This window comes from Agelaius phoeniceus, chromosome 16, assembly GCF_051311805.1.
Source record: "Agelaius phoeniceus isolate bAgePho1 chromosome 16, bAgePho1.hap1, whole genome shotgun sequence".
NCBI lineage: Eukaryota > Metazoa > Chordata > Aves > Passeriformes > Icteridae > Agelaius > Agelaius phoeniceus.
In genome coordinates, this window is record NC_135280.1 from 10,244,880 (window position 1) to 10,257,051 (window position 12,172).

The window sequence follows — 12,172 nt, forward strand, 5'->3', positions numbered from 1 at the left end:
CATCCAGCAGGCACTCAGGAGACATAAAAAAACCTGGTGAGTAGGTCTCACACCATTTTTAGTGCCCTATGTAACACAAAATACACAGTTTCTTGGGGTGGTAGGACATGACACCTCTCAATCTGCTATATTATGTCATTAGATGTCTGAAATGCAGTGAAATTTCTTCTTCCCAGGGGATGAAGACTCTTTTCAGTGATATGATAAACTGTAAAGAAGTAAGAAAGATGCTAAGAATGAAAAGAGTTTGCCTGAGAAAAAGTTCCTCTGAGAAAATGTGGATATGATGGAAAGTACTGAGGGTGTTACACACCTCCAGACTTGCTCTAGATAGTTCTCTCTTATCAGAGACAGACAGAGATAATATAAGGAACCAATTAATCATGGACTGGTTTGATTTCCCAGACAACTGCCATGCAACAACTGCTTCCAGCAGTGACAGATTGCAAATATTTTCGTAGGATACAGTTATTAGTCAATAAAGTTTTGGCCTTGTTTTGGTAACTCTGAATTGTCTGCCACTTGCAATGCGGTATTTCTGGCACCCCGCATCCTGGGGGTGGTTCCACACAGTCATTTTAAGCAACAGTTTGTCTGTCTTATGACATTTCCCCCACCCCACTAACCTTTTTTTTAGCCTGCCCCACAGCCTTTTGGGATCCAGAGCTAAAATTCCATGCCAAGCCAAATCAGGGAGACTGCCCCACAGTCTCCCTGATTTGGCTTGGCATGGAATTTTAGCTCTGGATCCCAAGATCTGCATCACACCCAGTCTCTGTTTCTCCATTCTGTTCTGGGACTGTATCCTGCTCTGCAGCTCACCAGAGTAAATATAACATAACCCTGCTAATTCCAAAAGAAAGCACCTGCAAGCTGTCTGATCTGGGGAATACTGAAACAGGATGGTAATGCCTACAGATACAATTCCAGCAGAGCAGATGCCTGGGACTGTTAACATACACCCATATCACACTACAGAGTGTTTTATATCCTGATTTTATGTATGCTGGTGCCAAAGATTCTATCAAGCTTCTCATAAAACTGCTGTACCCTCAACAAAAGCTAAGAGAGCCAAATAATGCAATTACCTTTAGAATGAATTTAAGTTAAAATACTTATGGGTACTGTCAAGGCTGAGAACCCAAAAATACATACATAGAGAATCTTATAGATATCCATGAATATTTGGATAACAGGCTTTACTAGTTTCCAGGGGAATTTCATCCATCTGCTAATTTCTTTACCAGGGAAACACCTCTGCAACAAAAGTAGGTCATTGGGAATGCAGGGATCCCTTCAGCTGCTGTGTGGCAGCAGGAAGGTGTGAGGCAGCAGCTGCCTAAGGATGCAGCATCCCCTCGTCTCCTTAGAACAATTTCTGAGTGAAGTGCTGCGCGATCAGCACTCTATTAACAATGGCACAATGGCTCTTTGGAATTGGCTGGACACTCTCCTGGTTTTTAGTCAATGACTTAACACAGGACTAACTGCTAGAGGATGGCTGCAGACTGAATGGTTTTAGGGCAAGTTAATAGATCACTTGTAGCATAAGAGATACCAGTTTGAGGATCATCAAGGTGCTGGGTGGTACAGAAACAGCACTAATTTACTGAGCAGGGTGCTGAACACAAGCACGGGCTCTCAGCTGGGTGGGGAAGCCCCATGGCCAGCACAAATAACTTCCCAGCTATCTTGGCTTAGTGTGAATTGCACAGTTCTCACTGATTTCTTTATCAAGATACCAGAGCTCCCACTTATGGGAAGTAACTTCTGTTGAACTCATAGGAATGAATTAACTTCCTCCAGACACTTAACAGTGCTCAGCATAACTGAAAAGTAAAGCTAGATGGGAAATTTTCTGTGAACTTTAACAGAAGCAGCTTGACCACTGCTGCCAAGTTCAAGGCTCCTTCCTGATAAACAATTCAACACAATATGGAATATCAAGTTTACAAGATAACAGCCTGCAACAAGCTGCCCACTGACTTTGCTTAGTAGTTTATATCCACCAGTTTCTACTCAAGAATGTTTGAAGTAGGTTTATTTTTTTTTTCAATTAATATACTGAGGAAAGAAGGTTAAGGAGAGTAAAACTATCCTTGATGACAGTCAAATAATTTCTCAGTAACTTTATGTGGTTCTCCTGATCATTGCTTTTGCTGAAAAGAGAGAAATGTGCACATATGCAGATCTCCTATTCATGTAGGCCAATGTTACATGCTCTACTCTCCAGCAGTCTTTCTGGCACAGCTTCTCCCCTAAAAACAATTTGAGAAAAATCCTTTTCATTATTCTCTGTGATTTCTGCTGGCTTACTTCCAATATCCAAAATAAGCAGGCAGGAAATAAAATCAGAAGAAAACTGGTCCATGCCTCAAAATTCATTCTTTTTTTTCTCTGGAAGTGCAATTACAGCTCATGAGCATTTGTGAGGCCACTAAAGGGCTGTGGGAGCCCAAGGAATGCTCACACAGTGGGAGGAAGATCACCCCACAGCAAACACAGAAGATTATTGGAGCCAGGAGGATCCTGAAGGGAACTGTAACATACTCAGAGCACTTTCATTTTTGTGAAGAACTGGAACTCATTTCCTCTCTTATTCACAATGCTTACACTGAGCTCAGCCTTGGGATCTGGGGTGCATCAGGAAGAGCATTGCCAGCAGGTCGGGGAGGTGACCCTGCCCCTCTGCTCAGCCCTGCTGGGGCACATCTGGAGTGCTGGGTCCAGTTCTGGGCACCTCAGGACAAAAGGGACACGGAGCTGCGGGAGCAGAGGGTGACAAAGAGAAGGAGGGGACTGGAGCCTCTCTCTTGTGAGGAAAGGCTGAAGGAGCTGGGGCTGTTGAGCCTCCAGAGGAGATGGCTGAGAGGAGCCCTCAGCAGTGCCTGTCAGTGTGAGCAGGGAGGGCTCAGAGCAGGGACCGGGCTCTGCTCCCTGGCCCAGCAGTGGCACAGGAGGAACGGGCAGGAACTGATGCCCGGGAAGTTCCACCTGAGCACGAGGAAGAACTTCTTCCCTGAGAGTGCCCGAGCCCTGGGACTGATTGTCCAGACAGGCTGTGGAGGCTCCCTCACTGCAGATATTCCAGAACCATCTGGACACAATCCTGTGCTGTGTGCTCTGGAATGACCCTGCTGAGCAGGGAAGGAGAGCTGAGCACTGTGCTCCCTACCAGCCTGACCTGTTCTGTGGTTCTGTCTCAGCACTGTCCTTACCATGTCATGAACAATTACAAAGCCCTGAGCTGTACTAGCTTTAACACAAAAACTATTTCCTTATCATTCCAGGAAAAGACAGCCTAAACCTCCAACAATTCCCTGGCCTTCCCCCATTTGCTTATCCTGGAATGAGATTTGCTTACAAAGACTTTACCAGTCACATTTTATTGCACAACAGCAATTAAGAAAAGCAAATTACACCTTCTGATGAATCAGATACTACTTTCATGGTTCCAAATGCTTCAGTTGAGCAACTAATTACTGCTTGTTTCATTGAAGGAAATCAATGAGCAGAAACAGAAACCAAATAGTCCTTCTTTGTGAAGCATTTCCTAGGAAATTTTGGTGATATTAACCAGAAAAGAGGAAGCAGCAGCAATGATTCAATTTTGAAATAATGAAAACCTCTGTATTTTTATGTTGAAGTCTCATCAAGTGACAGCCAAACCATCTCCTAAAATAGTATTACTTTCTGGGTACGAGGATGAGCCTGCCTTTCTCCACACACTTCTCATCACAGTCTATTATTTCCTTTTTCCAGGTCACCTGATTGCTGAACCTTCTCCCCTGCTCCTGATGCAAACCAGAAGTGGGAAAATACATTGTAAGAGAACCTGGAGTGCATCTTCCTGCTGTGTTCAAGATATAGGCAAAGTATGAGTGGCTTTGGTACAGTGCAAAGCTGATCAAAGATGACAGAGCTGGGAGAAAGGAGGTGGCAGCTCAGACAGCTCTGGATAGCTACAGGAGGGGGCATCTGGAAATCAGCTTTGCAGAGCTCATGAAAGTTTTGAAAGTACTGGGCCATAAATCATCATGTGCATATACTGACCTGATTTTCACATGCATGCTTCATGTTATTTGTGCTTCAGATTTCTGAAGTTTATATGGGGCAGAGAAAAGGGGTTCTAGCTCTAACAAGGACTGCTGTTTGACTATGCTCAAATCTGATTAAAGCCTAACTATCAACCTAATGTTTGGCATTTCATTTCAAGGTTTTTTCCTTCTGTTTCCAGAAGCACAGAAATAATTATCTAAGTTTACAGGAAATTTTGGCTATATCCAAACTACAAAGTTTTTTTCAGGCTGGAATCCTGTCTAAACTGGAGAATAGGTTTGAACTATTTGCTCCTTGCACATTTTTTGAAGTAACAACAGAAAAACCAGCTTTGAATATCTATGGTGATATGTAACTGAAAATCCAAGATAAGTTTCCATGTAACAAGGAGAGGTCAGAGGTGTCAAACTCAATAACTTACATATAAACTATGGCTGTTTAAGTGCTAATACCACTGAATTATATTTAGACAGAGAAGAGAAAAAAAACCCATCTGACAAAGGGTAACTTTGGTACTTCATCTTTTAACTTTTTAAGGTGTAAGGAGGCCATTTACATGAAGTTATTGTGACTATTTCAGTCTAATTTGGAGTTTTGGAACTCAAGAGTCTTTAAAAAGACTATTTTTATGACCCAAATACCACATCCTAATATGTGATGAAGTAATACTAACCAGATCAGGCTGTTTTAGAAAATAGCATGAATGCAACTAAGAAATCAACAGGACAAGATGTGGGAAGTAGGCATTGTTTTTTTTGGATGCCTAGCTGGCCAGAACAGACTTTTGCACAATTTCAGTTCCTAGGCATGGGCAAGTAAAGATAACTAGTGGCAGTGTTAGTGATAACTAGACCAGCTATGTTTTCAACCATGACATCAACACACACTCATCAACATTCTGTGGTTTGCACACAGGCACACGAGTTTTCTGCTGTATTATTTTTGAGCACAGTTACAATGGCATGACAGACATAAACCATCGGTGAACATCACAAAACTCTCTGGCCTACTGGGCTCCTCATTCTAAGTGTGGTGGTGCAGCTGAAGCACTGAGCCAAGGAAGAGGCAGGCTTAGGCTCTGCAGATAAGAAGTTCTTAGTCCCAGCACCTGGAGCTCCCTGCACAGACAAAAAACCTGGCACTGCTCTCTGTGCTCTGGCTGCTGGTGCTTGGCTCTCAGGTACTGCCAGAAAGGACCATCCTCAGCTTTACAGTGGATAAAAGGGACTGAGAAGTGCTTATAGCTGCAGCATTAAAGCCTGCCCATGCCTGCTTATACAGGAAGATAAACAATTCTCTGTTCCTTTCCCTTTAAACAGCAAACACAATACAGTGAGGTTTTGAGTGTGTTTGGTTTTTTTGTTGTTGGTTTGGTTTTTTGCCTAAACTAACATTAGACATGTTCTTAGGGAAGCTCAGCATTGACTTACAGCCAATAGGGCCTTACTGGGTAGCAGCCAGATGACAATATCTCCTCTCGAAAGAGGTTTCCCTTTTCAGATATCTCTGGTGTTATTTATAGGCAAAAAGCAATGCATACAAAACATCAGGAGAAAAGGGAGGGGCAGCATCAAGCATCTTAAGACTTTATTCAATTACTGCCTGACAGAGAAATAGTTGCCAAAGTCTTTTTGAATAGTTTTAAAAACTTTCTATTATAGGAAGAAAGATCCATTAGTCAAAGATCTGTCAGCCCAGAGATCAGGAAAAGGCTTTAATTTCTAAATAGGACACTTAGTATTTAGACCACCTGCAGTGTACTTGCTTCTAGAAAATGATGGAGGATTTGTTTGCTTTTGGTTTTTTCTGGGAGGGGACTGAGGGGGGAAGTGTTAGCTTACTTTAGAAAGAATGCCTAGGATAGAAAAGCAGCTGGAGTAGAATACAGTGGAGGCAGAATTGCAGTTCCAGGGACAGCCAGGAAATTTCAGTGGAACAGCTCCCTTGCTCTAAATCCAGCAGCTGCTGACGCACATAGCAGGACTCTCTCAAAGCACACTGGCTTTTGTCTTGATTTTTCGAGAAAATATAGTTCATGTTCATGTGCCTCTTCTGCCTCCTATTCCTGCCATGAAGACTTCAATGGATTGGTTGATTCTAATCCAGTTTGCTACAAACCTTGAAACATCAGAGTTACCCACTCTCTCCAGCCCTCTGAATATGCACAGTTGAGAAGAGAGGAGAAACTACTTTCATTTTCTCTGCTCATCTAATCTCAGAGGAAAAAGTACAAACAGCTCCACTTAGATTTGTCTGGGATGACCCATCTCCTACCTGGGAGGCAAGACAGGATGTGCTGCTCCCTGTCCTGTCAGCAGGTGAAATAAAAGAAGGTGGAGGCTTGGCCACTAGGTACTGACAGGAAGGGAGTTAAAAATACATCTGTGTAGGAATTTATACATGACCTAAGGAGGAGCTCAGCAATGCAGGACAAAGTCACAGAAATATACAATTGTGTAAGGTCTGCTGTTAATAGCTGAGCTGCTCTCCCACTGCACTCATCACTCAAAAGGCAGAGGGCCAGTCTCTTTCTTAATTAGCCCTGAAAAGTTAATGACCCGTCGTTGCTTTGGCTGTGTTACAACTTCTGCTCACAAACAATAGATTAACCACTCAGGGACCAGCACCAACAGCAAAAATCTCGGTTCAGCAATCGTGAAAGAGCAAACCATCAAACAGGACAGAGCTAAAAGGAGGTTGTGTCAGGAACACCTGAACTCACAGATCACAGGGAGCCCACGTGCTCCCGGTTTGCCATCACAGGCCATTAGTCATGGAATCCGTAGAAACATTAAACTAACTACGAGTGATGGAAAGCCTATGATGTACTGACTTCCTCTCTATTGCTGGATTTAAACTCCTAGGTTTTTGCAACATTAGAAGGCAAGCTAAAAGCAAACATCAGAAACAAGGCTATGGAGCAATCAGTGAAATTTCTGATAAGGGCACTGAAATCCAGGAGAAGCAAAACGTCAACATTTTGTCATCTCAATGTACTCAAGTCTAAAACAACTAAATATAGTCATTGTATATGGCCTTTTCATAACAATCTGTAGCTCAGTTATTTTGCTCTGCAAATATAGAGGAAAAATGGAAAGGCAGATATAAAAGAGGGAATTAACATTGGATTTGCAAGGCAAAAGCTCCAAACCCCAGTAAACAAGATCTGATATCATTTTTACTTTGAACACTAAAGCTCTTAGCACATTAAACTTCTTTTAGGGTTAAGTAAATGACAACAATGTCAACTCTTGAATTAAACCAGGCAATTCCTGCATTTACACAAGTCTGACATTGTTTCACTTGAAGGTAGAAAATCTACAACTGGAGTCCTGTGCTGCTTAACCTCCTGGAGGTAGGAGCACCCCCCTGCCAATGTTTTACTGCAGCGAATTGCACTGATTGCTCAGTTAGCCAGGGAAAAGGGCTGTCCTCTCTCCAGAGGCTGTGATGGACAGTGAGGGTGATCAGGTCCACCCAGATTTTGCTAGTAATTGAACTGAATAAAGCTCTTCCCTAGCCAGCTCTTTGGCCAGTGAGGCTTAGAACCCTGGTGACATCTTAAGTGTATTCAATTTAGATCTGCCTGAGAATTTTGTATATTATTTATGAGGATTGATTGATTTTTTTTCTGTGAGGGAATAATATAGCCTGTATCCCTCCCTCCCCACCAAATATATTTCTGGTAAAATAGTTCCTACATAAATACCAATGCATCACTGTCAGAAGAATTGTACACTTTTAAAAGACTGCCTCATTTTGTAGTTCCTCGCTTTACCGGGGTAACAAAAAATTAATGGAGAGGAAAAAATACCTGTATACACAGAAAATTCACAATTACCTTTCCTGTTTGCTGTTGATAGTCCATTACAGAATAAGGTTAAGTTCTCCAGCTACTTCCCTACTGTCCTTCAGTTACATGTTATACGGATATTTACTTAACCTTGTCCCAAAATATGTTAAAACTGAGAAGGAAAAAAAGCATGGAGATGGGTAGTAATACTTTCTTACTTTGTCTTGGAATAAAATTCACATAATTGCTCTTTCCTGCCTTATACTTGAAAAATCAGAATTCTTACATAATTTATGTCCATGTTTTCCTTCCACAGGATGAGGTTTTCATTTTCATAAGACATTTAAATACCCTCCCTCCAGCAAGCTAGATAAGAAATATAGGTTTGTGAAAGAAGATTATGGCAGATTTTGGGTTCCTAAATTCAAAACTGTGCTCACAAATATGCGATTCTGCTGAGCAATTTTTGGGCTCTGGAGATTCTCTTAACTCCAGAGATCACTTCTGGGTTTATTGCCAAAGACTTAAATGCTCTCCAGACAGCATGCTGGCTTTGGATGTGGTTCTAAGGGTGGGATTAAAAAGAGTTCTGAATTATTGCTAGGGCTGTCAGTCTAGCAGGGGGAGAGTGTTTATAGTTAGGCACAAGTGGATTTATTTCTCTGGAGCACTTGATCTCCTGTCATCCATCCTACATCAACCATTTTCCACAAGCTTGTCCCTAGTCAAGCAAGTCTTTGCCCCATATCCTATCAGTAATTTGTGTGTCATTGTTTATGTCAAAGGTTATCTACTGCCTTCTCTTGATGAAATTGTCTCTGTGCTCTCTATCTGCTTTCTCCCACAGCTATGAAGATATCAGTATTTCCATCCACTCCCTCAAGGAGATTGAAGGAGGCTATACCTTTCAGCAGGGAAAAGGAAGAGTGGGAGATGGGCCTCAGCCAAAGCAAGGTTTATTCAGAAATTTCCTATTGGGAAATAAAAGGCTACAAAAATTTGTTTAAATTCTGAGTCAGTTGGAAAACATCACAGCAATAGATATTTCTAAACTTTAAAAGAAAAAAAATAAATACAATGTGCATGCTGACCTCAGAAGAGGTCCATCTTTATCTTTCACGAAAGCAAATTTTTATTTATTTAAACTAAACTGAAAAATTTAGGATTACTACTTCTGTTTCAAAACTGGAGAATAAAAGTTATATTTCAATTTCCCAGATGCATTCACTGCATCGGGGAAAAGCAGTAAATCCATGAACCTGAAAGTGAAACAGTCTCATAAAATATCACCTGACTCCACTGAGCTATCTTATCTCAGGGTCTAACACAACCTGGGCATTTACTAGAACACTGGCACAGCTCTGAACAGCTGCAAAGGAGCTCACATGGCTTCCCATCCCAAAGCTGCTGTAGGACACTTCAGCGGTGACACGAAGGTACACCTTAAATTAATCAGTGGGTAAGGAAGAAAACACTTGGAAAAACAATTCTCCCCTCAGTTTTGGGAAAAACTTCTGCATAGAAGCAGCCTTGCTTGGTGCTGAGGGAGAAAAGAGGGTTGGACAAAGAAGCCTCCAACGCTGAGATCAGTTCAGCTGCAGCAAAATCAGCCTGACAAATTCCCATGGATGTGGTTTGTACTGAGGCTGCCCAAGGGCCAGTACTGAAACTACTCTGCTAAAAACTCCTGCAATTCCTTCTTGTCCAACACTGCCTTCCCACTGTGTGTGCCAATGCCAGTCTGCCAGGAGTCCTGGAAATAAAACAGCAGATCCTGGAAATAAAACTACAGATCACAACACCTAGGATGGGGCCAAGTACTCACTGGGGCAAGAGCTTCACCCTATTTGGAACAAAAAGAGGACTTAGTGTGATTTATGGGCACAGTGGTAAAAGCCCAGCCTCTAATCAGTAGCAGATCATTACTGATATGCCCATATTGCCACTCCTGCATTTAGTTTTGCAAAATTATGACCTGCCAGACACCTGCAGTGCCCATGTACTGGCAGCATGGCATAGGGGTGCTCTGTAACCCAGCACACTTCATGCCCTGGGCCTGTACTCGGTGGCCAACACACCCAGGGACACTGCTCAGACCACAGAGGGAAAAGCCTGAATGGTGCTGCCAGTCACATCTCTCATGTCAGTGCAGAAGTGAGCATTTGAGAACAGATGACTTTTGCACTTGGAACTGAGCCCCTGGACCACAAACCCTGTATGTACTGAGCCACTGTCTTCCCTCCCCAGACCATCCCTCATGCTCCAAAGAAGGAAACAAACCAGAAAGAGCAGAAGAATATAGACCCTGCTGGCTCTGATGCTGGATACAGTGATTCAAAAATAAGATGTTTTGCTTTTCTCAGTCCCCCCTTCTAGGCATTTAGAAGAAATCTATTTCATATGTTTTGAGCCCTCATTTTAAATGGAAAGGATCCTGTGATCATGGCATTGAGGACTGCTTGCAAATACAGTTTTGATCCCTCAGTGCAAATCCCACAGATCTGCTCAGCACCGTTCACTCAGCACTTCAGACTAAGAACAGAACAGGATTACCTGTTCCTTTCTATACAAATATTTGTATAATACCAAAAAGATAAAACCAAAAGGAAGCTACAGCCCACAGTACTGCTGCACATACCAAGTCCTGACAAGGGCTAAATCATATTTCTGAAGGGTTTCCTTTGAACTGGACACAGATGAAGGAGTCACAAGGTGAATGATTGGCTTTATTATAGAGATAAGATGGCAGCAAAGAGCAGCAGCAGCAAAGACTGTAGCTCAGAGAAAGCACATGCCTGGCACTTGACCTGGGACATGCTGAGGGCTTTGAGTAAGATTTCATGGAAGTTTAAGTGAATTTCAGACTGGATGCTGTGGTCCTGTGTCTCCTGTGTCTGTACTTCCCTCCCCACCTCTCTCTTGTGCCAGCAGTAAAGCTCATGTGGCTCTGTAACAAAAATGTCTGGCAAAGAAAGATGAAATTAAGTATTTTGGAACTTTATTTCTTCCAGTTAGAGTTCAGCAGATTATTTCCCTCACCACAGTCACATGAGCACTATTTGCTAGTAAACAAGTTCACAAACTCTTCACCTCAGTCCTTTGCAACCTTCTAGAAAAATATTAAAAAAAAATCTCAAACACTGCCAACCCACTTGGCAGTAATAAACTGAACCACTGGAACATTTTATCTTTAGACTCACCAGTTGAGTGCAGAAAAGCTTTTCACCTGAGCTGTACAGGTTGGCCTTCAATACCAAACGGACACTGACATGAGGGGAGAAGAATTTCTGCTATGGGAAGATGACATCTAGCCAGAAAATGTCAAAAGCTTGGAAGCCAGTTCTTAGGAAACAAGTTGTAAGACATGGAAGATGCCAAATTATGCTTGTCAAATGCATGTCAAGAGAGAGGAAAACAAAAACATGGTTGACAGAAAGCAATCACGTCTTGATGCTCCTGCCTGAGAGCGGAAAGTGGTTGATGGCTACAAACATCCTAGATCACCAGCCAAAATAAATGAAGGAGATTCCCACTTTAATAATGCTGAGGCTGAGTAGAAATCTGCTCAGCCACACCTAGAGAAAGTGTGCTTCAAGCCTCTGTGTCAGCCTCTCTTCCCAGCAATGTGACTCTGTCCTCAATATCAAAGCATTTCAAGACTATGAAAGTGTGTTCCCTAAGTGACCTCTTGTCAAAACACAAAAGTGTTCTGCACTGGGAAGGAAAAATGGTACAGGCAAGATGGCTTGGCAATGCCTGTTAAACAGGCAAGGGAGGGGGAGAGAACAAGGTCTTCTCTGCAAGGTCTTCAGGCACTATCAACCTCTGGAAAGAGTCTGGGTAGTCTGCAGTAAATCCAAACACTGCATACTACCTCCTTCAATCTGGTATTCTTCACTTTCCATTTTGCTGTCTCCATGGGATTATTGGCTAGAAACAGACACACTTGATCATTTCTGAGACCTCAGATTCCATTATTCTACCACAACATTTACTAATTATAAATGCTTTGCCAAATATCCAATGTTTTCACTGGCTGAAAGCCCACACTTAATGGGCTGATAAAGAACAAATGCTGTCAGAGAATGGCACGTAATTGGTTACACAGGTCAGCTGAAACTCTGCACTCCAGGGGTGCCTGCCTGAGCAAACAGCATAAATGAACTTTTCCTGGGTAAGAAGCTGAATGAATTCTACTCCTAGAAGGGAATTTAATATGTTTAACTATTCCCACTGCTATTAAGCCTTTCCCTTCAGTGATGAAAGTTGTACATGTCATGCATGTTACTCTCCCAAGAATGCTGTGACCTATTTTCAGTG